Here is a 27,778-nt window from a genome sequence, read left to right on the forward strand (position 1 = left end):
GCCCTAACTGAGACTAGCCCTACCTGCGTACATTCTGGTTCAGCAGGAACTTGTCTAACTCTGTCTTGAATCCCTGGAGGGTGTTTCAAGACAAAGTTAGACAAGTTCCTGCTGAACCAGAATGTAGGCAGGTAGGGCTAGTCCTACATAATTACAATAATCTCTGTGGGTTACAGATTACCCACATAAGCATAGAGAAACAACCTAATACACTAAAATGATCATAACTTCAAGAAACTTCTGATGCAAAAATAATAACTTTCTGGCATCACAATTTACCAGAGGCCTCCTGAAAATAGTAGGCCTTCAAAATCTTATGAAAAGTTAAAAAGGAAGAGATCTGACAAACATTATCTGGCAGGGAATTCCAGAAAAGCGGACCCACTACACTAAATACCTGAGAGTGTGGAGTGTGTGGTGCAGTGGTTGGATCTTCAGCCTCAGCACCCTGGGTTGTGGGTTCAAACCCCGCGCTGCTCCTTGTGACCTTGGGCAAGTCACTCAGTCCTCCGTAGCCCCAGGTACATTAGATAGATTGTGAGCCTACCGGGACAGATAGGGAAAATGTTTGAGTACCTGATTGTAAAAACCGCTTAGATAACCTTGATAGGCGGTATATAAAATCCTAATAAACTTGATAATAATAATAAACTTGAATGGTAGCCTTTGTAATAGATCTGAACACAGTAGTGTGGTCATGAGCAAAATATATTTCATGAAATATATTTTCACAGTATTGCAGAGTAATATGATAAAGGCATGTTTGCCAGCACCTTTTTTGTTTATACCTTTGTTATTCTTTTTATTGCTCATTGTATCAAAACATCACACAGGAATCTATACAGTGTCAGAAAGTTGTTGTCTCTCCACCCCCACGCCCCTCACCCCCACACAAATATACACACACACAATATAGTGCTTTATTTTAACAGGGCAGTAGTTTTCAAAGAGTAGAATAATAATAGACAAAAGTATTCCGTAGGATACAGTCATTAAGCCCTAGGGGCATCAACGTATTTGCTTTGAGAATGCAATGTTTTCTGCTTGCAGGGATAGTTACCTGATCTCAACCACAAGAAGGAATTGCTACTTGTTCAATCACAAACTTAAATCACTAAAAGTGTGATGGAACTACTATATATGAAATGTGACACTAGGGATACAGAAAGGACTTGAGCATGGAGTTGGCTTTTTTGTTCAGCTAATCTGATAGCTGTGGTAGTACACCCAATGTAAAGTTTATGGCAGGGACATTGGATCCCATAAAACACAAAGGTATAATTGCAAGTTGTAGAGCCCTGTAGCCAATAAATCTTCTTAGAATCTGAATCTAGCCATGTTTTGTTAAAAACAGAAAAAATACACTCACCATATGGGATGATGGCCTGAAAGAACAGTTATTCAGGATAGGGAAGCGAAGGCATCAACTTAGTATAGGTTTCCTTCCTTATTCATGGGTTATGGAATTGGCAACTTTGGTTATTCGCAAGATTTGTTTGTAACAGATCAACTGACGACATGGAGACAGTAGCCAGTAATTCTCAGAAGGCAGCGCGAGATCTTTATAGCTGCATGCATGCTGATGAAACTATAGCATCTTGACCTCAGGGAAACAGGAAGTTTGTGTCCTAAGAGGCGGGCCGCTGTAGATTCATCAGCATGCATGCGGCTGGAAAAGTCCCGTGCTGCCTTTTGAGGATGTCTGGCTGCTGCCTTCACATCTTCAGCTGAGCCAGTTGCACACAGTAGTGGCAATAGAGGAGGGAGTAGCACTGGCAGTCTGCAGGCTTCCCCATGTGAAAACCAGCCACACCAACTGCTGGGCTCGGGGAGCTGCTGCAGGGGACAGGAAGATCTGGAGAAGAACTAAAGTTATTCATGAATTATAGTATTTGCTAGGGGGCTGCACCCCTAACCCCCATGAATATCAATGGAGACCTATATTCAGTTTAGGGTGCCATGGAAAAACAATATGAGGGCTGGGTAAAAATAGGATGTACAGCAAATACACACATATGTTGTCTAAGATATCCATATAAGAAAAATGCACAGGGAAAACAAGTTTATCAATCTCCACCTTGGGTTTATCCAACTATAATTGAGATCTATGGACAAATTATGCTTATTTATAAGCTGTATGAATGAGCTGTGGTGGATATGCTCTGGCAGTAAATCTTTCTATTAAGTCATGCACCTGATCATTAAATGCTTGAACATGTGCATCTTGGATGCAAAAATTGATCCACAGGTAAAAATACCTTTAAATCAAGTGGATTAAATCTGTTATAATTCAAACTATTTCTAGACATAGGTTTGCGTATACGGTAGTATGTGAAGTATTACCTTCTTTATAAACAAATGGTGCTCATTTTCAAAGCAGATTTATACCTCCAAATTTCCAAAATAAAAAGGTTCATCTGCTAAAAACATCCAAATCTTAACTTTGGGGAAAGTCAGAATTTGGATTTTTCATACTGCAGTTCATCCAAATAGCAAGGGGGTATGTTGTGGCATGTTTTGGGCGAGTCTAAAAGTAGGCCATAGAACAGCAATTTTGAAATAGGAAGAAATGTTCATATCTAGACCTATTTCAGGTTTAAGACTAGACCTATTTCAGGTATAAAACTCTGGTGCGACCTCATTTAGAATATTGTGTACAATTCTGGAGACCACACCTTTAAAAACATATAAAAAGGATTGAGTAGATTCAGAAGAAGGCTACTAAAATGGTGCATGGTGTTCGTCATAAGACGTATGGGGACAGACTTAAAGATCTCAATATGTATACTTTAGACTGGAAAGGCAGAAGAGGGGAGATATGATAGAGATGTTTAAATATCTAAGTGATGTAAATGCGCATGAGTTGAATCTTTCATTTGAAAGGAAGCTCTGGAATGAGATGGCAGAGGATGAAGTGAAGAGGCGATAGGCTCAGGAGTAATCTAATAACTTTATTTTTACTATGAAGAAGGTGTAAATTTGTGCATATGTTTGCTTATTTTAACAAAATACATGCATGCATTGTAACTCAGTCCCAGTTCCTTCGAAACGATGCACTTGGGAAAGCTTATTTAGTGGTTACATAAAAGTATCCTTTTCCATCTATAAAACATGTTTTGCATATTGAACATGCATTATTGTATACTGTAAAATTAAGCATAATCACATAAACACCTCGAGAAGAGAGGTGCTGTAAAGCTGATTTTATATATTGTGAATGAAGAAATTTAAGTGATATAGGATAAGTGAGTTATTCCAATCCAGATGAGTGAATTATGTTCCATAGCCAACAGATGAAGGCAGAGAATATTCATAATTTAGGGCTCCTTTAACTAAGCTGCGTTAGGGCATTAACGTGTGGAATAGCGCACGCTGAATTGCCGTGTGCGCTAGACGTTAATGCCAATATTGAACTGGCATTCATTCTAGTCGTGTAGCGCGCGGTAATATCCTGCATGCGCTAAAAACGCTAGCGCGCCTTAGTAAAAGGAGCCCTTAGTGATAATGTCATCAGTATAGGGGTGATACAGCTCCGTAGCTTTCCAGTATTTCTCTGTCTAGCAGCTAGTGCAGATGTTCTAGAGAAACAGAACTTTTCAAGGCAGGTTTCAAAAATTACTAGACTAGAGGACACTTGATGAAGTTACAGGAAAATACTTCTAAAACCAATAGGAGAAAATATTTTTTCACGAAGAGACAGTGACGTAGCAAGGGTAGGAGATGTATGGGGCGGTGGCACCCCCGCTCCTTCCAAGCCAATCATCCCACCTGCACTCTGCTCTCCGTCCCCATGCTTCTTCCGCACCAATCCCCCTACCCATGCCCTCTTTGCCTCCCCCTGCTCCTTCTGCACTACACATGCACCCTCCCTTCCCACCCCAATACCTCTTGAAATCTTCGGCAGTGTAAGCAGCTTCTCCGGCTTGCTGCTCGTGCTGGCTTTCCCTCTGACATCAGTTCCTGGCTTCACAACCCGGAAGTGATTTCAGAGGCCAGACCAGCATGAGTAGCAGGCTAGAGTTGTTGCTCCCACTGGCAAAGATTTTAAAGACATATGGGGGCAGAGAGGGTGCAAATGTGTCATGGGGGGACAGAGAAGTGACGGCACCTGGAGTGGTCCATCCCTCCACCTCTCCCCTTTACTATGCCACTATGCTTGGAAAATAGTTAAGCTCTGGAATGCATTGCCAGAGGATCAGTAGCATGGAATGTTGCTACTAGTTGGGTTTTTACCAGGTACTTGTGACCTAGATTGGTCACTGTGAAAACAGGATACTGGGCTAGATGGACCATTGGTCTGATTAAATTTGCAAATGACACTAAACTGTTCAAAGCTGTTAAGATGCATGCAGATTTTGAAAAATTGCATGTAGACCTTAGGAAATTAGAAGACTGGATATCCAAGTAGCAGATGAAATTTAATGTGAACAAATGCAAAGTGATACATAATCCAAATCACAGTTATCGGATGCTAGGGTTTAACGCCCAAGAAAATGATCTGGGTGTCATTATAGACAATACGATGAAACCTTCCACACAATGTGCAGCGGCAGCCAAAAAAGCAAATAAAGATACTAATAATTATTTAAAAAACGGATGGTTAACAAGACTAAGAATGTTATAATGCCTCTGTATCGCTCCATGGTGCGACCTCACCTAGAGTATTACATTCAATTCTGGTCTCCTTATCTCAAGAAAGATATAGCAGCACTAGAAAAGGTTCAAAGAAGTGTGACCAAGATGTTAAAGGGGATGGAACTCCTCTCGTATAAGGAAAGACTAAAAAGGTTTTCAGCTTGAAAAAGAGATGGCTGAGGGGAGATATGATTGAAGTCTACAAAGTCCTGAGTGAACGGGTACTAGTGAATCGATTTTTCACTCTGTCAAAAATTACAAAGACTAGGGGACACTCAATGAAGTTACAGGGAAATACTTTTAAAATCAATAGGAGTAAATATTTTTTTACTCAGAGAATAGTTAAGCTCTGGAATGCATTGCCAGAGGTTGTGGTAGGAGCAGATAGTGTAGCTGGTTTTAAGAAGGTTTGGGTAATTTCCTTGAGGAAAAGTCCATAGTCTGTTATTGAGAAAGACATGGGGCAAGCCACTGCTTGCCCTGGATTGGTAGCATGGAATGTTGCTACTCTTTGGACTTTGGCCAGGTACTAGTGACCTGGATTGTCCACCATGAGAATGGGCAACTGGGCTTGAAGGACCTTTGGTGTGACCCAATAAGGCTGTTCTTATGACTCTCCATGGCTTGTACTCATCAGGTTAAGTTTTTTGACTGGTGTTGAATCCTAGGGATCAGTCCATAGACCTTTGCCTGGCAGAGTCCAGAGGTATTCAAGTCCTCCATAGCCCCAAACCATAGCCTATGGGCTTTCACTCGGTGTGGCTGAGTGGCAGGGGTCTGTGGGGGTGGGAGTTTTTTCTAGGTATCCCTTTCTATGAAGAAGGTGGAAGTTGGGGCTTCAGCCATCAAGTGTAAGTTGTCTTGTTGCTTTCATCTCCCCCCCCCCCCTCTTAATCTCTGAAGCTTATTTTAGAACTGTAGCTGGTATTATCCCAGGACAAGCAGGCAGATATTCTTAACGTATGGGTGACGTCACCGACGGAGCCCCGGTACGGACCTTTTAACTAGAAAGTTCTAGTTGGCCGCACCGCGCATGCGCGAGTGCCTTCCCGGCCCGACGGAGGAGTGCGTGGTCTCCAGTTTCTTCTTCGTTTCCGCGGAGCGAAGAAGACGCATGTGGTTTCAACGGCCGTTGAACACTCCGTTTTTGCCTTCCCGCTCGCGTAATGTTTTCTGATTTTCTCTTTTTCCCTGCGGGTTTGTTCTGTTTTCTCTAATTGGTAAATAAAACAACAAAAACTTTGTTTTTTTTCCCTTCTTTTTCAACCGCCCCGGCGGGGCCTGTTGCCACCATACAAGCCTCCGGCTTTGATTTCGCGGAGGCCGTATTTCCCTTCATGCCCCCCCAGCCGGGTTTTAAGAAGTGCCAGCGGTGTGCACGCCCGATTTCCCTTTCGGACCCACACAACTGGTGCCTACAGTGCTTGGGTCCGGAACATCGGGCTGACACCTGCACCCGCTGCGCGACTCTCCAGAAACGCACACTTAAAAATAGACAAATCCAGCAGAATCTCCTCTTCGGCACCGGTTCTGCTATGGATCCGACCCCGACGTCGACGGCACCGCCGAAATCGGCACCGGTCAACATCGACACCACCTGATCCTTCTGCGGGGTCGATAGCGCCAGGTAAGCCGGCTAAGAAGCCTTCCACTTCCCTCGAGCGCCCTCCAGCCACGGCAGTGACACCGATCCTTCCGACGTCTACGCAAATCCGCAAAGCGCTTCCGCTCCGATAACGGTGAGTGCCTCTTCACATCGGCCCTCCTCATCGCCGGAGCGTAGAGCAGCACCGATGGTACCCGAAGAAAAGTAAAACGGTACCGGTGCCCCCATTGGAGGACCGTATCTCGGCCATTCTCCAGAACAAATTACAAGAGCAGCTGCAGCACACAGCTTCAGGAACTTGCTCCCGACCCTGTTGGCACCGCTCCTTCCGGTACCGGTCCGCCCGAGCCTCGCACCACTACGCCAGTGGCCACCCCCTCGTACCGATGAACACCTCCATGCCGGTCTTATTCTGCCCAGCCTGTACTTCAGACTTGCAGCGGCAGAGGACCCCTCCCGGCCCCAAGATCGACACCGATCGTCTCGGGACCGGGATCGGCACCACTCCTCCCGGGACAGAGATCGGCACCGCTCTTCATCTCCCGGTACCGTATCCATGAGATCTGGCAAGTCCCTTTCTAAAACCCGCCATACTGAGCCGGCCATCAGGGACCCTGACTTATGGGAACAATCCCCGCTCGGTACCGAGGAGGATGCCTCTTCCACTGATGAGGAACCCTCCATGGCTGAATCCACCTCCAAACCCGAGCAGTCCTCATTTACGAAATTCCTTCGGGAAATGTCTGGGGCTCTCTCCATTCCACTTGAGTCCGACTCCAAGAAGTCCCAGGCTTTTCTAGAAGCCTTGGATTTCGATCAACCCCCCAAGGAGTTTCTCAAACTGCCCGTCCATGATATTCTACGGGAAACATTTTATAAGAATTTGGAGAATCCCCTTACTGTCCCAGGTGCCCCTAAGAAACTGGACAGCTTATACCGGGTCATCCCTATTCCGGGATTTGACAAACCCCAATTGCCCCATGAGAGCCTCCTGGTAGAATCCACTCTCAAAAAATCTCATGGTTCCAGTGTCTATGCCTCCACCCCTCCTGGCAGAGAGGGAAAAACAATGGACAAATTTGGAAAACGCCTGTACCAGAATGCCATGCTGGCTAGCAGAGCCAACAATTACTCATTTCATTTTTCTTTTTACATGAAATATCTGGTACAACAACTTTCTGCTCTGCAAAAATATATCCCTGAACGCAAGGTACCATTGTTTCAGCAACAAATTTCCACCCTCCTTCAGCTTAGGAAATTCATGGTACGCTCAATCTGACTCTTTCGAGCTCTCCTCCCGAGCCTCTGCTCTGGCAGTAGCCATGCAACGCCTTGCCTGGCTGAGGGTGTCTGACCTTGATGTGAACCACCAAGACCGCCTTGCCAACGCGCCCTGTCTTGGTGATGAACTTTTTGGGGAGTCTCTGGATACTACGACTCAAAACCTTTCGGCTCATGAGACGAGATGGGACACCCTCATTAAGCCTAAAAAGAAGACTCCACCGACACGACCATACAGACCTCAGTCCTCTTACCAACGTCGTTTCTCTGCTAGGCCACTTAATCCTCCTCAACAGCAATCTCGTCGGCCTCGCCAACAACAACAACAACAACACTCTCAGGCCCGCTCTCAGTCTCACCAGGCGGCCAAGACTCTCCCTCAGTCTAAACCTCCTCAGCCCTTTTGACTCGTTTCTCCAGGGCATAGCCAGTCTCCAACCCTCGCTGCCTCTTCCTCAACCTATCGGAGGCCGCCTCACCATCTTTCTACGACGCTGGGAGGCCATCACATCAGACCTGTGGGTTTTAAACATCATCCGTCACGGATACTCACTACGGTTCCAGACTCTTCCTGCAGACCATCCTCCCGTAGAGTCTGCTTCTCACTCCTCCCAAACTCCTCTCCTCCTCAGGGAGGTCCAATCCCTCCTCCTTCTCAATGCCATCGAAGAAGTTCCACCAGACCAAAGAGGTCAGGGATTTTACTCCCGCTACTTCCTGGTACCCAAAAAAACAGGGGATCTTCGTCCTATCCTGGACCTCAGGAACCTCAACAAGTGTTTGGTCAAGGAAAAGTTCAGGATGCTCTCCCTTGCCACGCTTTATCCTCTTCTGTCTCAACACGACTGGCTATGTTCCCTGGACCTCAAGGAGGCCTACACTCACATCCCAATCCATCAGGCTTCACGTCGCTACCTCCGATTCCAGATACTGAATCACCACTATCAGTACAAAGTGCTACCCTTTGGTCTCGCATCATCACCCAGGGTGTTCACCAAGTGCCTGATTGTGGTAGCGGCCTGTCTCAGGTCCCACAACCTACAAGTGTTCCCCTACTTGGACGATTGGTTGGTGAAAGCAACAACATCTCCACTTGTGCTGCAATCAACTCACCACACCATCTCTTTCCTCAATCTCTTGGGGTTCGAGATCAACTATCCCAAGTCGCATCTGCTTCCCACGCAGCGCCTTAAGTTCATCGGAGCACTTCTCGATACCAACTTAATGAGAGCGTTCCTTCCTGCCGACCGGCACCGGACACTGCTTCACCTCTGTCGACAGGTGCTCCTCCAACCATCCACCCCTGCTCGCCAGATGATGATTCTTCTGGGCCACATGGCCTCCACAGTCCATGTGGTTCCTCTGGCGCGACTCCACCTGAGGATACCGCAATGGACCCTCGCCAACCAATGGTCACAGACCAGGGATCCTCTTTCTCATCCCATCTCTGTGACATCGTCTCTTCAGCGATCTCTTCAATGGTGGTTGAACTCTTCAAATCTTTCCAGGGGCCTCCTTTTCCATCCACCCCCTCATTCCATGATCATCACCACAGATGCCTCCCCCTATGCATGGGGGGCTCACATAGGGGATCTACGCACCCAGGGACTCTGGACCCCTCAGGAGCGTCAACATCACATCAATTTCCTGGAACTCAGAGCCATGTTTTATGCTCTCAAGGCTTTCCAGCACCTTCTCTATCCTCAGGTTCTTCTCCTGTGCACGGACAACCAGGTCGCCATGTATTACATCAACAAGCAGGGCGGCACCGGATCTCGCCCCCTTTGTCAGGAGGCCCTCCGAATCTGGACATGGGCCACAGCCCACAACCTTTACCTCAAAGCTGTCTATATCCAGGGCGAACAGAACTCCCTGGCCGACCAGCTCAGCCGCATCCTTCAACCTCACGAGTGGACCCTACACCCTCCCACTCTTCACTCCATCTTTGCTCGCTGGGGCACTCCACAGGTGGACCTATTTGCTGCTCCTCACAACCATCAGCTGCCCCAGTTCTGTTCCAGACTCTTCTCTCCACACCGTCTGGCCCCGGATGCATTCCTACTCGACTGGACGGATCGGTTCCTCTATGCCTTCCCTCCACTTCCTCTGATGTTGCGGACCCTGTCCAAACTCCGCAGGGACAGCGCCACCATGATTCTCATCGCCCCTCGGTGGCCCAGACAACACTGGTTCTCCCTCCTGCTTCAGCTCAGCTCCAGGGAGCCCATTCCTCTTCCTGTGTTTCCTACTCTGCTTACGCAGCAGCATCAGTCTCTGCTACATCCCAATCTGTCTTCCCTCCACCTGACAGCTTGGTTTCTCTCGGGCTGACCTCTCCAGAAAACCTGTCTCAGCCTGTCCGTCGCATTTTGGATGCCTCCAGGAAACCCTCCACACTCCAATGTTACCATCAGAAGTGGACCCGGTTCTCCTCTTGGTGCCTCCTGCATCAACACAATCCCACCTCATTGGCGGTGGAGACCGTACTGGACTATTTGCTCTCTCTGTCTAACGCTGGTCTCAAGTCTACCTCGATCAGAGTCCACCTCAGTGCCATCACTGCTTTTCATGAGCCTATCCTCGGAAAACCCCTCACGGCTCATCCTCTGGTTTCCCGGTTCATGAGAGGCCTCTTCAATATCAAACCACCTCTTCAGCCTCCCCCGGTCGTCTGGGACCTCAATGTGGTTTTGTCGGCCCTCATGAAACCTCCCTTTGAGCCTCTTGCTACTACCTCGCTCAAACTTCTCACATGGAAGGTGCTTTTCCTCATTGCCATCACCTCTGCCAGGAGGGTCAGTGAGCTGCATGCACTGGTCGCCGATCCACCGTTCACTGTTTTTCACCATGACAAGGTGGTTCTGCGCACCCATCCTAAATTCCTTCCCAAGGTGGTTTCAGCCTTTCACCTCAATCAGTCCATCGTGCTACCTGTCTTCTTTCCAAAACCCCATTCTCATCCTGGGGAACAGGCGCTACACACGCTGGATTGTAAGCGTGCCCTTGCGTACTACCTTGACCGTACCAGGGCCCACCGCTCCTCTCCTCAACTCTTCCTGACCTTCGACCCTAACCGTCTAGGTCACCCTGTCTCTAAACGAACGCTGTCCAATTGGCTTGCTGCCTGTATTGCGTTCTGCTATGCTCGGGCCGGCCTGTCACTGGAAGGAGCTGTCACGGCCCATAGAGTCAGAGCTATGGCTGCTTCTGTGGCTTTCCTCTGCTCCACGCCTATTGAGGAAATCTGCAAGGCGGCCACTTGGTCTTCAGTTCACACATTCACTACTCACTACTGTCTGGATGCCTTCTCCAGACGGGATGGACACTTTGGTCAATCTGTGTTACAAAATTTATTTTCCTAATGGCCAACCATCCCTCCTCCCTTTCTGTTAGCTTAGAGGTCACCCATACGTTAAGAATATGCTGCCTGCTTGTCCTGGGATAAAGCACAGTTACTTACCGTAACAGGTGTTATCCAGGGACAGCAGGCAGATATTCTTACGACCCACCCACCTCCCCGGGTTGGCTTCTTAGCTGGCTTATCCTAACTGGAGACCATGCACTCCTCCGTCGGGCGGGAAGGCACTCGCGCATGCGCGGTGCGGCCAACTAGAACTTTCTAGTTAAAAAGGTCCGTACCGGGGCTCCGTCGGTGACGTCACCCATACGTTAAGAATATCTGCCTGCTGTCCCTGGATAACACCTGTTACGGTAAGTAACTGTGCTGTCTCCAATCCCGGTGTTGGAAGAATTTATCCCAGTGGAGTTTTATCTTCTGCCTGGGTGTGCTTTCTAATCTCTGTGGGCTCTTGGACAGCATTAATAGGTGAAGCCAACAAATTCCTGCTGTGGTGACTTCCTAACCAGGGTGTCAAGTTATGGCATTTCTATAGTCAGGGTAAGAAAACCATAGTGCTAGTGGATGGCAGATTTAGCTCAATGCTGCATCATCCTGGGCAAGCAATGGAATGATGGCCATGTTAGTCTAAGTTCTGGACAGTGCATGCTGTCCTTGGGTGGATTTGGTGAGGTTTAGGAGGCATGCCTTTTTAAGGGGCATGAGTGCTGATCCAGTGGGAGCAGGTTCAAACCCTGCATTATGCTCTGGGTCTCCCTTCTCCTGGGCAGGTTGCCTAGCCTCTCTCAGCTCAATCCTTTGCTGATTGCTTAAAAGGGGATGGAAAAAATTCTGGTTAGTGTTTGTCAAGTGGTGGAGTCCACTGCGTCTTTTAAGCTTGTCTTGTACCACTAATATACGTTTGCACAGTGTAGGGCCCTTCCATCTCCTTTACTGTGATAGTTTAATGGGGCAATTTGGGATGCTATATCTCCCTTCAGGCAAGGCAGGGCTGGTACAGCTTTAGATGCAGCATTTGCAGCCTTGCTAGGCTTTCAGAGCCCTCCTTGTCCTTTCCCCTAAGGTTAGATGGGTGCTTTAATGAGAACAGCGAGCAGGACCAGCTTTCTTCTCCTGTACTTGAGCAAATCTTCCCCAGAATATCTTAAGGCTGACTAGGCTGGTATTATGTATTGTAAAATAAAATAGGAAAAGAAAAGGATAAGAGTCTTACCTTTTTAGCAGTTAAATGTTCCGACTAGCCCATTCTTCTCCAGCCTGTCCATGGATGGATAATAACTGGTGGGTCTCCCTGCATTTGAAGTAGACAATTATGGTCCATTAAAGGGTACTATTCTGGTGTCAACTTGCTCAAGCCAGAGTTCCTCAGCATTTCGGAATCATTTTTGATGGGGCTTGTGCTTTGGCATTTTTGGTGTAATTTTAAGCCTGCTCATCTTGTCTTGGGTTGTCCTAGGTTCCTGTATGGTCTCTTCTGCCCTCTTTACTCAACCTGTACAAGTTTGTCCTTCTCGATATGCAGTGGAAATGTGACACCATGACAATATCATTGGACTGGTGGACTTCAGGAGTCTTTAGGAGGTGTTCAGGAGGTGGATCAGCAGTTCTAGGCTTGCTTTCAAAATACTGTACAGTGGTGCCTCGCATAACGGACGCCTCGCACAGCGAACGCTGCGCACAACGAACTTTATGTCTTGATCCGTACAACGAACTTCGTTTCACACAACGAAGTCGCCCGAGCTGCATCCTTCCGCGCAGGCACTGCGCTTAACTGCCCTCTCTCCGCCTGGTTCCCTCTTGCCCCCCCCCCGACTCCCCGACACGATCGGGGCAAAAAGGAGCCCAAGCCCTCTTGCCCCGCCGATTCCCCAACTCCCCACACAATATCGGGCCAGGAGGGAGCCCAAGTCCTCCTGGCCACGGCGACCCCCTAACCCCACCCTGCACTACATTACGGGAAGGAGGGATCCCAGGCCCTCCTGCCCTCGACGCAAACCCCCCCTCCCCCCAACGACCGCCCCCCCCCAAGAACCTCCGACCGCCCCCCCAGCCGACCCGCGACCCCCCTGGCCGACCCCCACGACACCCCCAACCCCCTTCCCCGTACCTTTCTGTAGTTGGCCGGACAGACGGGAGCCAAACCCGCCTGTCCGGCAGGCAGCCAACGACGGAATGAGGCCGGATTGGCCCATCCGTCCCAAAGCTCCGCCTACTGGTGGGGCCTAAGGCGCCTGGGCCAATCAGAATAGGCCCGGGAGCCTTAGGTCCCTCCTGGGGGCGGGGCCTGAGGCACATGGGCCCAACCCGACCATGTGCCTCAGGCACTGCCCCCAGGAGGGACCTAAGGCTCCCGGGCCTATTCTGATTGGCCCAGGCGCCTTAGGCCCCACCAGTAGGCGGAGCTTTGGGACGGATGGGCCAATCCGGCCTCAGTCCGTCGATGGCTGCCTGCCGGACAGGCGGGTTTGGCTCCCGTCTGTCCGGCCAACTACAGAAAGGTACGGGGAAGGGGGTTGGGGGTGTCGTGGGGGTCGGCCAGGGGGGTCGCGGGTCGGCTGGGGGGGCGATCGGAGGTTCTTGGGGGGGGGGCGGTCGTTGGGGGGAGGGGGGGTTTGCGTCGAGGGCAGGAGGGCCTGGGATCCCTCCTGCCCGTAATGTAGTGCAGGGTGGGGTTAGGGGGTCGCCGTGGCCAGGAGGACTTGGGCTCCCTCCTGGCCCGATATTGTCGGGGAGTTGGGGAATCGGCGGGGCAAGAGGGCTTGGGCTCCCTTTTGCCCCGATCGTGTCGGGGAGTCGGGGGGGCAAGAGGGCTTGAGCTCCCTCTTGCCCCGGTCGTGTCGGGGAGTCGGGGGGGCAAGAGGGCTTGAGCTCCCTCTTGCCCCGATCGTGTCGGGGAGTCGGGGGGGGGGGCAAGGGGGCTTGGGCTCCCTCTTGCCCCGATCGTGTCGGGGAGTGGGGGGGGGGCAAGAGGGCTTGAGCTCCCTCTTGCCCCGATCGTGTCGGGGAGTCGGGGGGGGCAAGAGGGCTTGAGCTCCCTCTTGCCCCGATCGTGTCGGGGGTGCCAGGGACCACACGGAGTCACCCACCGTACCACCCGATTCGGGTAAGCGCAGGTATCGGTGGGTGGCTTATTTGCGGGGGGGTGCCTTATTTTACATTTTTTTCGAAAAAGGGGGGCTGTCTTATTTGATGGCCCTGCCTTATCATCGGGGAAACACGGTAGAAAAAAAAAAAAAATGAACAGTTAAGTCCCAGTTTTTGCCGCTGAGACTCTGCCCTCTCACTGTAAAATTAGACTCTACTTAGTCTGTCTTTAAATTTAAAAAATGTGTGTTGTTTTAAAAAACAATTATGTTTTTAGATGTATCTAAATAAAAATAATAACCAAAAATTTATCTTTTTTTATGTCATCTTAGCATATTTTATGCTACAGAACGAATTATTTTTTTAAACATGTATTGTTATGGGAAAACGCGTTTCACACAACGAACGTTTCACATAACAAACTTGCTCCTGGAACGGATTAAGTTCGTTGTGTGAGGCACCACTGTATACATTGTCTTCAGGCAAGTCAAAGCACATGTACAAGACGCTATGGGGAGTGTACTTTTACAAAACACTCAAGTAAGGATGCTAATAAATAGTCATTCAATAAGAAAACACATCCTAGGTCCTCCTGCCCTCAACACCCCCCGCCGACCCCTCGATCCCCCCACCCCCAATCTCCCCCAGTACCTTTAAATCATTGGCTGTACGGACGGGTGCCAAGCCTGTCCGTCCGGCAGGCCAGCCATCCGTTGAATGGCTGGCCTTAGGGCCTGATTGGCCTAGGCGGCTCAAACCCTGCCCACATGTGGGGCCTGAGGTGCCTGGGCCAACTGGAATAGGCCCAGTAGGCTTAGACCCCTCCTGTGGGGTCATGTGCCTAAGGCCCCACCCACAGGAGGGGGCCTACACCTACTGGGCTTATATTCCGGTTGGCCCAGGCACCTCATGCCCCACCTGTGGGTGGGGTTTGAGCTGCCTGAGCCAATCAGGCCCTAAGGCCAGCCATTCAATGGATGGCTGGTCTGCCAGACTGATGGGCTTGGCACCCGTCCGTCTGGCCAACGATTTAAAGGTACGGGGGGATTGGGGGTGGGGGGATCGAGGGGTCGGCGGGGGTGTATGTTGAGGGCAGGAGGTTAAACTAGAACCGCAACGTCTTCTCAAATGTCCATTTCCAACAGGGTGCCCTGTTTCGCTGTCCGCTTCTTCAAGGAAATGAACATCGATTGATCCTGAAGAAGCGGACAGCGAAACAGGGGGCTCTGTTGGAAATGGACATTTGAGAAGACATTGCAGTTCTAGTTTAACCACTTTTCTCTATTAAGCATTGGTTTCATTTTGGTGATTTTTTTCTGCTTCAAAATAAGTCCAGCACTAGGAAACTTCAAAAAAGATAAGTGGGCATGTTTTGGGGGGCATTTGTCAGAATTTAATGTGGAAAACTACACTTTATATGATTAAATGCCTTTCTTAGATAGTTGCCCTTTGGAGTTTTTCAGACCAAGGATATGTCTCCCTGCTTCAAAATCTGTATAATATTGAAGCAGGAAAGTCTATGTGGAGAGATTGGTTTTTTTCAACTCCTATTAGACACTGGGGTATTTTCTCCAATTTTTAATACATAGTGCTGTGAATAATATTTGATGTGTTTTGTTATTGAGTGACTATGAGGAGAGTGTCATATTAGGCATGGCCATTCTTGTGATTGTACATCATAAAAGAGAGGTTTGAGGTGAGGGTGTGATGTCTCCTTATGAAGATGGTGTGTGTCAAAGGACTGCTCTTTTTTTCTTATATAGGGTCATTAAAGATTCGGCATGTCTTGTTCTTCTGGTCTAGCAGGATAAAAAAGAAGATAAAATTTTGATCTTACCTGTTACTTTACTTTTCTTCAGTTCTTAGACTTCTCTAGGACCCAACCAGAAAGACAACAGCTGGATATATTTTTTCTCTGTAACATTGGTATCTGAGGTGGGATTTCAGAATTTATCCTGTTGGTGGATCTGGAAAAAAAAACTTTGCAGTCTTGGGGCAGTGGATCTAGATCTATAATGTTGATGTGTGATGTTGATCTATATGGTTATGCTATATACCGATAGTTGATATCTAATATTGTTGATATCTAATATTGTTGAAACGATCTGCTTTGCCAGTAGTATACTGGCAATATCTACACCCCTTACACCGGTGATGATGCCACTGAAATTATCAGTATTCTCTGCCTCCATCTGTTGATTGGTGAGCCTAACTTGCTCCTCTGGACTGGCCTATGAAGGAATTAACAAGTATAGGATAAACATAGAGGTTCCCTTTATAGTAAGGAAATGGAATAAATGTAGATAGCATTTCCACACTGTAAAACTAAGAAGAGACATTGGGAGGTAGTAAACAGTCCCAAGCATCAGCTAACAATCTTAAAGACAAAGGGAGTATAAATTGCACAGAGTCACAGGTACAATCCTGGCTGCCTTTATGGGCAGATTGGATGGGCCATGCTGGTCTTTATCTGTCATTATTTTCTATAGTACTGTGTAATATGTAAGAACAAATTACACTATACTTTGCTGTAGTTGGACTTAACCTTGTTGAAGATTGAACTATAAGCATAAAGAGTGTAATTTTGTAATATTTTTCATTTATAAAGCCTATTTTATATGCAGAAAAATCTTTTATAAAATTGACCATTTGCATACACATAAAAAGTATGCTGCCTTATGTGTGATCTGTATATAGGTACTTTGAGGTGTAGTTTGGGAGGATCAGAGTAGAATTTGCATTGTTCATGTGCATTTTATAAAATATTCTTGTACTTGCATAAATTTCTATCTCCTTTGGAGAAGGTATATATTTTTGTGTTGGCATGCATGTGCTATTGGGGCTGAATCTATGAGCTTATTGGGTATGCTGCCTTAAGGTGTATTTCTGGACTTTTCATGTGGGTGTTTTATTATAAAATTACTCCCAGTGTGTTTATTATTGTAAAAGATTTTTAATATAAATTGCCTTGGGATCACTTAAGAAGATGGCATGTCAAATTTAGTAATAAACCAATAGGACACTGTAAAAACAATGCAAGTCTTTCTCCTCAGAAATTCCACCTTTGCTTCATTTCTATGCAGATGTTTAAAGCAAACATGAATGAGTAGAGTGTGTGGGAGCTATAAAAATATATATATTTGAGCCATTGAACTGTTTGTTAAATAGTGCATTCAGACTGACTAGAATTTCCCAACTTTCCTGTCTCCCATTATGTGTTCTAGTAAATTAAAGCTAGGAAACCTTTGTCAGAGTTATAATACTGAAACTGACATCTAATTCCCCCAGACAATAAGTACATGTCTGCAAACCTCTCTTAATTCTTTCCAGTCTTTACATTTATTGATTCTTTTGTAGACCTGTTTCATTCAATCTATTACAAACACTTCCAGTTGAAAGTGTAAAGTTTTCCACATTTGACCTAAGGCGCATGAAAAACAATAGCTTCCTGACATGTGCTCCTTGCATCCCAAGACTCTTGCCTTGCATCAGAGCAACTTTTAAGTCCATAATTACTAGGACTTAAGATTTAAAATGCTGGCATCATTAGGAAGAGTGACCTCCTTATTTTCTGCTTGACCTGTAAATGCAAGTGAAAACATTATTTTTATAAGGTGAGTGCTGTGCAACATAATAATGAGCCGTGCATAGCCTTTTCTTCTCAACCTCATTGTGCATTATATGTTGAGTTTATATGGGATAGGAATTAATAAACTCAGAATAGCTGTTGGTGCAAAAGACCAAAATTCTTATCACCTTTCCCATTGAGTTTTGCACTAATAACTTCATTTGTCTGTTGCTTGTCTCAAAGGAATGGACCAGAAATTGTTTCTTGTACTATTCCCCCTTCTGAGATACTAGTATTACAGTACACTGTGCTACACAGATACACATAAGAGACGATCTCTACTATGAACTTGTATTATAAAGAAGTGATCACAATTTAAAACCATCCTCAAAAATGTGTGTTTTCCAACATTTAAATATGACCAGAAGAGCCAAAACATAATATTTATTTATTTTATTGTAAAAATGTATACACTGCCTAAGCCTAGGCGGTTTACAAGAAAACATACATAATAAAAGCAATGCATTACAGTAAGACAAGTTAAATATCACTGTGCAAACCTCACAATCCACTTACAAATCAAGTCCAACTAGTTGAAAAGCAAAAAGGCAGCCGCAAAAAGCTGAGTTTAGAGCAAATCGGTGAGACAAGTCATCCAAGTGCCGATAATCGAACCGGGTTTTAAACGTATTTAAAAATGACCTAGGCCTTCACAGTGCAGCTGAACAACCAGAGCTAAAAGGGTTGTGTCAGGAGGAGTGTCGAGGGCAGGATTTGGGTGGGACATGGGCCCTCCTAGACTTAGTTGTACTGCATGTATATCTAAAAGTTTAACAACACTGCCTAGACAGAACCAGGACATTGTGACTTAGACCATCTAAAACCAGGTCTAAGTCCACAGAAGGTATCCAAAGTGACCAGATAAACACTGCAGTACACAAAGTACAGGACCCCCACCACACTGCCCCAGTGATCACTGACCCCCCCCTAAAAATCGTAATAACAACTTTATATATCTGCCTCCAGAACATCATCACCTGGCAGCCTGGCATAGGAAAGCCTAGTAGAGCTGCACAGATGTGGCTTAAGTTGTCTTGGGGGTGGGTTAGTGAACCATGAAGAGGAGGAGCCAGGCCCATAAGCCACTCTAATCACTGCATTCATGGTAAAAAATGTGTACCCACCAAAAAAAACAAAACAACCCTAACCCTTTCGTATTACCATATAAGTGGTTCCTGCAGCCATAAAAGCTATTAGGGTGGTAGATAGGTGGTCTAGTAGATTCTGGGGGTGTTTTGGGGGGCTCACCATGACTTATAAGGGAGCTGTAGTGAGATGTTTATGTGGGACCCTTTTTGTGAAGTTCACAGCAGTGCCCTGTAAGGTACTCCACTATTCGTTGCCATGTCTGGGTGTCCAGTACATCACTTTTCTGGCCCCCTCCACGCCCAAAAGGTCTTTTTCGAGACATTTTGTGACTTGGATTAATTTTTTGGGCAAAAATGGAGTATAAAGATGGACAACTTAGCGGTCTGAGCGATCAGTCGGCTGGACATACAGTTGGATGATTTAAAAAAAAAATATGTTGGACGTATTTTTTGAAAATGGACCTTTTCCCATGGGCGACTTGCGACAGAGGCCCAAAACGGACTTAGACATTGCTTTTGATTATGCCCCTCCACATGAATAAGGGAAGATTGAATAAAACTGTCATTCGCAACATCTCTGCAAAGACTTCCCTCAACAATAGTGGCACCAGTCAATTAATGTCAAAATTTGGACCGCAGCTTTATTAATTCCCAAAAATACAATAAATCCATCTGTGATAACAATACATTAAAAACAGTGTAGCATAACCATCACAACCCCTGGAGCTATTTGGTGACAAACTAACTCCACACACAAAAAAGTCCCCGCAATCCCAATACCCCATTCCAGCAGATCTTGCAGTTCCACAGAGTCCTGCCGCCACCCATGGCGGTGTCATACATGAGCAGCTCCAAAAAACAAGTCCCCCATTATTTTTGTGGCTACAATGGTCCACATTTTCCCCAAAACATCAATATTACCGCAAAACTGTGACCGACCTAACCACCCACCCCACTAGAAACAAACCATCCAACCCAGCCCAAGCCCCCCCCCCAACGACAACAAAAAGAGGGTGAGAGAATGGGCGGGAAACTATTTTCCCCTTCAGAACCCTCACCCTACCGACCTTTCTCCCCAAACCGAAAATAATGCGGACCCGCAAAAACCTTCTTCCTAAATCCTCAATCCTTACACCAACCTCCCACCTCTCTTCTCCACAACCAAATCCCTCCTACTTCTCTCCTCACCTACCAATCCCACTAAACTCTCCACCGCGATTACCTATCCCACAACTTCCCTACTCACCCCCCTCCCTACTCTAACAGTACCCGCCAAATTTTAACCCTTAACTACCCCTTCCCGAATGAACTTGTTCAGATGGTGTTATGTGGTCACAGCCAAAACTGTGAGCATACTTATATGTGAAAGTGAATGGAGAGCCAGTGTAATGAAGAAAGGGGTTATATAATTGTAAGTGACATTGAAAGACGACAAGTGCCCTTCAAAGTTTTATAGTCTTTCTTTGTGTCTTTCTTTGAAGATATGAGAGAGGTTTTTAATCCTATAACTTTTCTTTTAAAATGTAAAAAAAATAAAGCATGAAACCTTTGAAAGTGTATCAGTAATAATTCAGGGACCAAAAAAAAAAACTCACCAAATTACAGCAACACATCTTTTGGTCTTGGTGAAACTTTACTTTATCAACTTTACAACAGCACTGCAATATTTTCATCTCCTCTAAAGAATGTTCAATTATAGCATAAATGCTGGAACATTGCTGTCACAGGTGGAGGCGAGTCTGTCCCTCTGCCATTACAGTTACTCTGAGCTTCTAAACAGAATGTTCAACTACCCTGGATAAACTGGAATAATTGTTGTCCCTGTACTGGGTGCAGGAATTTTACAGGAGCTTCCTCATATAGCTGTAAATCTGGGTAGTCTGAAGTAGTAGTGAACATAGGCAACAGAACGCTTTGTTGTTTGGGGGGCCCGCACCAGACCCCACGAGAAATTTTGAGAATTTGCAGGAGCCAGTCAAGAAGCTGCTCAGCACTGAGCAGGAGCACCAAAGCATGCTCCTGCTCATTGCTGCTCAGCAGCAGAAGAAACTCAATCCTGCAACAGCCGCAACCAACCGGGTTAGCAGCGGGACAGGAGAGCATTAAGCTCGCTCCTGCACGCTGTACCTCTGGACCACCAGGAATTGTCAAAGGAGATATGGCAGGGCAGGGAGCAGAGCCAGTGCAAAATTTGGGGGATGCCACGGCACCTGTGTCCCCTCCCCATTCCGATGCCTATGGTAGTAAAAATGTGAGTTCTCTGAGGACAAGCAGGAATAATATTCTCATGTGGTTGATGTTATTCATCAAGCCTGGTTCGGACACTGCCATAGTATATCCTCACTTTAAATCTTCAAGACAGCGCCTCTACCACACATGGTCGAGTGTCTATCCTGCCCAATGCTGTAGTGAGGGGCCAGCAGTCTGTCATTTTCTGCTGAACAGAAAGGTCACTCTTACCAGTACTGTTCTTTTGCTCCTGATGCTTACACTAATGCTGTGTGTTGGGCTGGTGCGGGGCCTCAAGCATCTGCACCATGCTCAAGGCCTCTGCGTTTTTGAGATTATATGAGAGGGCGGGAGCCAGCAGGCCTTGAGCATACCCAGATGCTCAAGGTCCCGCACTGGCCCAGCACACAGCATTGGCTTCAGGCAAGAAAAAAACAGCACCAGTAAGAGCAATGCCGGCCAGTTGTGGGAGGTGGGAGGGAGATCAGATGGGCTGGCCATTGGGTGGGGAGGTGGTAGGACTGAAGTACCATGGGGTGGTGGGAATAGAAGTGCTGGTTAGAGGGTAGGGAGGTAGTGGACAGAAAATTCATTATGTCTGCTATGGATCTCAGTCCCAACTATGTTTTTATTTCTTCATACAATCAGTTGGTATCTTTTTAGTCATCGTGCATTTATTCATCTTTTACTGGTTAATGGTATGGTATTGCCGACATAGACATGGTCAACTCATTCATTGTTAACATGGCATGACCTCTATTTTTTTAAAATTAATTTATCAATTAATTTATTTAACTTTTCACTTAATGATATGCATATTTACTCTGTGTGGACTTTTTTTATATTATTGAGTTTATTATTGGATTTATTATTGGATCTATTAATTTATTTGTTATTAATTGTCATACTTTTGTTTTTATTTTAGAATTTAGCTGCTAGTATTGTGGTTATTCTTACATTTATTATATAATACTATTATTTTTAATTGCTATGCTATACATTAAGGCCTGTATGCTATAAACGGCATCTTAAGGTAGGTGCCAGTATGCACCCTACCAGTAACTAACTTAAGTGCAAAATACTGTTTAAAAAAATAATAGTATTTTTATTTAAAATGTAGGCAGCTACAATCACAAGCCACCAGAGGTGCTTTACGATGCCTTATGCCATTGTAGGCATGGCATAATGCCAGAAGTCGGCGTTAGTGCATGTAAAGCGCCTCCAATATGCCGCCGTTGATGTGAAAGGTGAGGCACTGGAAATGTAGGCCTTGAAAATCCTGGCCTATATTTCTGGCACCTACCTGTCGCAAAACCACAATTCTACTTCGGATCACTGGTTTTAGTATTTATTCATTTTGTAATAGAAGGGATTCCATATCTTGTATTAATAATATTGTTTTTTAGGTGTTCTTTTTGTGTTATATTGTATTACCATGGGGGAGGCTGTTTATTACCATAATTACTTTTAAACTTTAAGCTGATGACAACTTCATTTATTAGAGCATGTAATTCCTAAGTTTATATACGGGCCTTCAGTTGTTTTAATCCTTTTTTGCCCCGTGATTAGATGACACTCTTCTTTGATTGATTAGTGTTCAAATCCTCGTGAGTGCCACAATATATCTTCATTTGCGACTTTTAAGGTATGGTTTAATGTATTTATTTATTTTTTTCAATACTTTTAAAGCAATTGTGTGTTTCTGTACGGTTTAGTCTTTAATTAAACCCTTGTGCTAGTGCTCTATGGGATTCATGTAGCTTTTTCCTACTCCCTTCTGTTTCTTGTTTTTTTAAGATGTACTAGTTTTACTAGTTTTTTTAAGATGTACTAGCTTTATTAGATTTGTTTCATTAAATTTACTATATAAACTAATGTTCATGATTTTATCAGTTAATATTTATTGTATTGTATTGTTTTTCTGTCTTTTTAGATCTATTAGTTCTATTTGATTTGCTTCATTAAATTTATTATTTAATTAATTGTTAATGATATTATTAATCAATATTTATTGTACTGTTCGATAGGTTTTATATTGTCATTAAAGTAAGTAATGTTTAACTGATGTTTTTATGATATATATGTGTCTTCATGGTCTTTACTATTCACAACTCATTTGGTTTTTACATGCATTTTGTTTCTTTTCAATATGAAGTTATTTATGTTCTTTTTATATGTCACATATGTATTTATAGACTCCTGAGGCAGGCCTGTTGGCCGAAACATGCGCATCATGTCCGAGTCATTGAGTCATTGCATGTGTGATTTTGATGTTTGAACAATAAAGATCTTCATACTACCAGACGAATTGGAGGACATTTTTTAGTGCACATCATTCTTATCTGGACAATTCCACTTTGGTTTTTGCATGTTGGTGCATAATTGACACATGACAGGCAGCCATCTTTTAGGTGGCTGACAATACTGGCACAGTTTGTAGAATCTGGCCCATGCCAAATTGCTTTTTTTATCTTTGACACTATACCAGTGCAACTCTTGTTTTTCACGTACTCCTTGTTCATGAAGTTCTTAAGGAGACTTCTAATAACACACATCAGGAGGACAAAGGAACTCTCCTGGCTTCTTGTAACACCACCATAAACTCTAATAACATATGCCAGAATGCATTTACAGATGGACAGTTTCCTCTCTAGTATCTTCTAACACAAAGGTCAGAGATTTAAGCATTAATCTTAATCAGCTTGAGAAGGCATAAATAGATCTGTGAAATATGTTTATATAGAAATCATATCTAGAATCGGCGTCTCTAGCATGGTCTTTTCATAAAGTCAATGCGTCATTCTAATTATTTTCATTTACCTTAATACTGAGATCTGCCTCCCAGACTTTTAGCAGAATAACCTTGGAAATCATAGTATAGCTGAATGACATCAGTACAAGATGAATTGACCCACCCAAATCTGACTAATTATTGCTTTCCATACTGCTAAAAATGTATCTTTGCTGCCAGCCGTAGAACATAACTGACATATAAAATTATGACATTCTTATCCAAGACAGTTTATTCCTTCAGTTTTTAACTGTTTTAGTTCAGTGTTTTGCATTCTTTCCTTCTGTTCATTAACAACAAATCTTTTCAATAGTCTAGGGGGTTTGATATTCAAAGTGATTTAACTAGCCAGAAAATGGTTCCTGGCTGGATTTAAAATTGCTTGTTCGAGGCGACACTTAATTGTATACAGCATGCTGAAAATGTTTGGTTACTGCCCAACTCAAAACTGGCCGTTTTGGGAGCATTAAGGGGGTGGGGGTTAGTACTTGGCCGGTTAAGTGCAGATATTCAGTACAGTGTCAAGGTAACTGCATAAATAGAGCTGCTATAAAATTCAGTCCTATCTATTTGTGGTTCGGCATGCCTGCTTAAGTGCTAAATATCACACTTAACTGCCTATGTTTTCACTGACTCTGTATACCCAGGAATTCAATGCTGAAGCCCAAGCATGGCCCAGCATTGCATTTCCAGGGATAAGGCCTGACAGTGCTCAGCAAAACACTGATTGCTGCTGGCTGAATAATGGGCCCCTAAACTATTAGGTGATTTATTTTTGGAGTTTACTGAACCTTTTGCCAAATTTTGGGTTGGTACTAGGTTTGTTTCACATATTCATTGTAATAATTTTTCCTTGTTCACACAATAAAACACACATCATTTCTATGTGTATTCTCTCCCTCCCTCCCCTTTTTTACTAAGCCGCAGTAGAGGTTTCTACTGCGGCTCGGAACTCTAAATGCTCCGATGCTGCTCAGACGCTCATAGAATTCTATGAGTGTTGGAGTAGCATCGGCACATTTAGCGCTCCAGACCTTTCTACCACAGCTTAGTAAAAGTGTGTGTGTTGGTGGGGGGGGGGGGGGGGGGGGTAGGGTTAATTTGTAGATCTGTGCATGTAAAATTGAGTTTGCACAAACTACAGTCTGTAAGGTGCCTGAAACAACCAAAGAGATGTTCATTAATTCACAATTACTGATTCTAGCGTACCTGTTATCCATACATCTGTCCTTCTTTCTCCTCTGTCTAGGCTGGAGAGCAAATATGACACCCTCATTTCCTTTAAGACTAGCTATTATTTTCTAGCAATAATAATAATTTTATTTTTATACACCGCCCTACCACATAGTCCTAGGCGGTTCACATACAGTGCTAAAATTATACAATCAATGAATAAAAATGCAATATACTAAAAAAACAGTGCTAAAATTATACAATAAATGCCAGACAGACAAACTCAGCTGTTTGGCTGCCTGCATTTTTGCTACACCTTTTAACATTTCATTTGATCTATTTGCCTTTCATTGTGACAGCTTCAACACTACTTGTTGAATTGTTCAAGTAGGGCACATTTAAACATATCATCAAGTCATTTTTTGTCTTTGCCCTCATTTTGTTGCACCCAAAGATATTCATCACTTTATCCCATGATTTTTTGAAGACTATTACTGCTTTATCCTTCACTATCATCTCTGGGAGGGCATTGCATGCACCCATCATTTTTTTCATGAAAATGTTTCATCATGATACACCTGAGTTGACCCTCTCGAACTATCATATGATCAATTGCTCTGGAATTTCCTTTAGGAGTTTATTCTTTTTGTGTTAATACCCTAATGCAGGGGTGTCAAACTCAATCACATCCAAATCACATCCAATCAAATCCAAAACACAGGCTACGTCTTTGGCCAGACCCCGCCCCCATAATAATAAGAACATAAGAATTGCTTTTGCTGAGTCAGACCAATGGTTCATCCTGCCCAGCAGTCCGCTCCTGCGGCGGCCCGTAGGTCAAAGACCAGGGACCTGACTGAGTCTAGCCTTACCTGCGTACTTTCTGGTTCAGCAGGAACTTGTCTAACTTTGTCTTGAATCCATGGAGGGTGTTTTCTCCTATAATAGCCACCGGAAGAGCGTTCCAGTTTTCTACCACTCTCTGGGTGAAGAAGAACTTCCTTATGTTTGTACTGTCACAGGGTAGGTCCTGCGACTGAGCAGAGTAGTGAAAGGACGCCTATGCCTAGGGCTAGGCTGGGGAAAATACCCTCCCAAAGAGATAAAACACTACCCACACTAACACCTCAGCCCAGAACTACAGCTAGGCAAGGAAGGTTCAGTGAAGAGCAAGGAAAAACCTATTTGTTTGTGCCAGAATTAGAGAAGGGAGAACAATGAGTAAGGGGAACTAAAAGTACTCAGGATATTGTTCCTAGGGGGAGAATGCACCACACATCTCCTAACATTCATGGGGGACACAATTCCAGGCAACACCAGGAACATTCTAGTCCTCAATTTAGGCAGGAACAAGGCACACCTGTTGCTCATTATCCTGAGGCTTATAGGGACTAGCAGCAGTGCTCAAAAAGGAGGCAGCCACTGAACCAACCCACACTGGAGCAGAGGAGACAGAATGGAGACAGGAGATCAGTTCCAAGAGCATGCAGCAGCATACCTCAGCCTAACCCCCAGGTCAGAGTTAACTTTATGGAAGCTGAACTGTTAGATGAATGCATCAGGGGAAGCTTCAGATAGTGAAGACTTTTTAGACCAGGAAGAATCCATGGACTTTAAAGAGGGAAATGTTGATGCTGACCAGTGGGCTATGGAAACCAATGGGGTTTAAAGGAAGTTAGGCAAAGACTGAGACAGTTGTGCTAGTTAAGGGGCTGGTTGTCTCTGTAACAGTAAGGCAAAAGAAAGGGTTACTGAAAGCCTTAGCGAGGCTTCCTTGCATTCCTTTTGGGCAAGAACCCTAGTGTTTCTAGGCTGGAGCAATTAGCACTGCACAGCCTTGGCAGTAGTTTGGAGACCTTTTCCTTTTGGGGTTTTCCCTTAGACTGGATTGTGGGCCCTAGTTGGGAGGGACCACAGCCAACGGTCATTGTGGGAGGAGGTCCCTTCTGCCCTGAGCTCTGCATCCAAAGAGTTCAGAGGTGGATCCAGTCTAGAGCTGCCAGGAGTGATTGCCAGCCAGAGACTGTATCCAACTGCGTGAAAGTATTTTGAAAGTAGTTTGGAATCTATGGATTATTGCATTGATGTAAAGAAGAGTCATTTTGGACTATATCTGGGAAAGACCAGTTTATTTTCCTTTGAACTGTGAATGCAGTTGTGGGTTTTGAAAGCAGAATTTCCTAAGGGAATAAAGAATTTTGTGCTGGAAGCAAAACTGGGCATTTGTTACTTGATCCACCAACTCCAATCAGTACTGATAATCCGCTCGGTCAGCACCATGTGCTCTGGGCTCTTTTGGCCACTCTCGCTTGGGCATGGCCTGGCCTGGTGATACACGGTGACAGTACGGAATCTATCCCCTTTCAACTTTAGAGAGTGCCCTCTCGTTCTATCTACCTTGGGGAGGGTGAACAACCTGTATTTATCTACTAAGTCTATTCCCTTTGTTATCTTGAATGTTTCAATCATATCACTTCTCAGTCTCCTCTTTTCAAGGGAGAAGAGGCCCAGTGTCTCTAATCTCTCACTGTACGGCATCTCCTCCAGCCCCTTAACCATTTTAGTCACTCTTCTCTGGACACTTTTGAGTAATACCAAGTCCTTCTTAAAGTACGGCGTCCAGTGCTGGACGCAGTATTCCAGGTGGGGGCATACCATGGCCCGGTACAGTGGCATGATAACCTTCACCGATCTGTTCGTGATCCCCTTCTTAATAATTCCTAGCATTCTGTTTGCCCTTTTTGCCGCCGCCGCACATTGCGCGAATGGCTTCATCAACCTGTCGACCAGTACTCCCAAGTCTCTTTCCTGGGGAGTCTCACCAAGTACTGCACCGGACATCCTGTATTCGTGTATAAGATTATTGTTACCGACATGCATCACCTTACACTTATCCACGTTAAAC

General features: G+C 45.2%; 1 protein-coding gene across 3 annotated transcripts in view; it reads left to right on the forward strand.

The window, feature by feature from the left end:
* TENM3 (teneurin transmembrane protein 3) overlaps positions 1-27,778 on the forward strand; it is a 2,583,516-nt gene that overhangs the window by 1,222,791 nt on the left and 1,332,947 nt on the right. Inside the window, exon 6 of one of the 3 annotated variants that reach the window (XM_033942956.1) lies at positions 22,479-22,554. The exons of the other annotated variants lie outside the window; for them this stretch is intronic. The gene's annotated coding sequence lies outside the window, so the exon portion shown is untranslated. The remainder of the gene's footprint in view (positions 1-22,478; positions 22,555-27,778) is intronic. 3 annotated transcript variants of the gene reach the window in all.

Source organism: Geotrypetes seraphini, chromosome 1 (genome assembly GCF_902459505.1).
Source record: "Geotrypetes seraphini chromosome 1, aGeoSer1.1, whole genome shotgun sequence".
NCBI classification, from domain to species: Eukaryota; Metazoa; Chordata; class Amphibia; order Gymnophiona; family Dermophiidae; genus Geotrypetes; species Geotrypetes seraphini.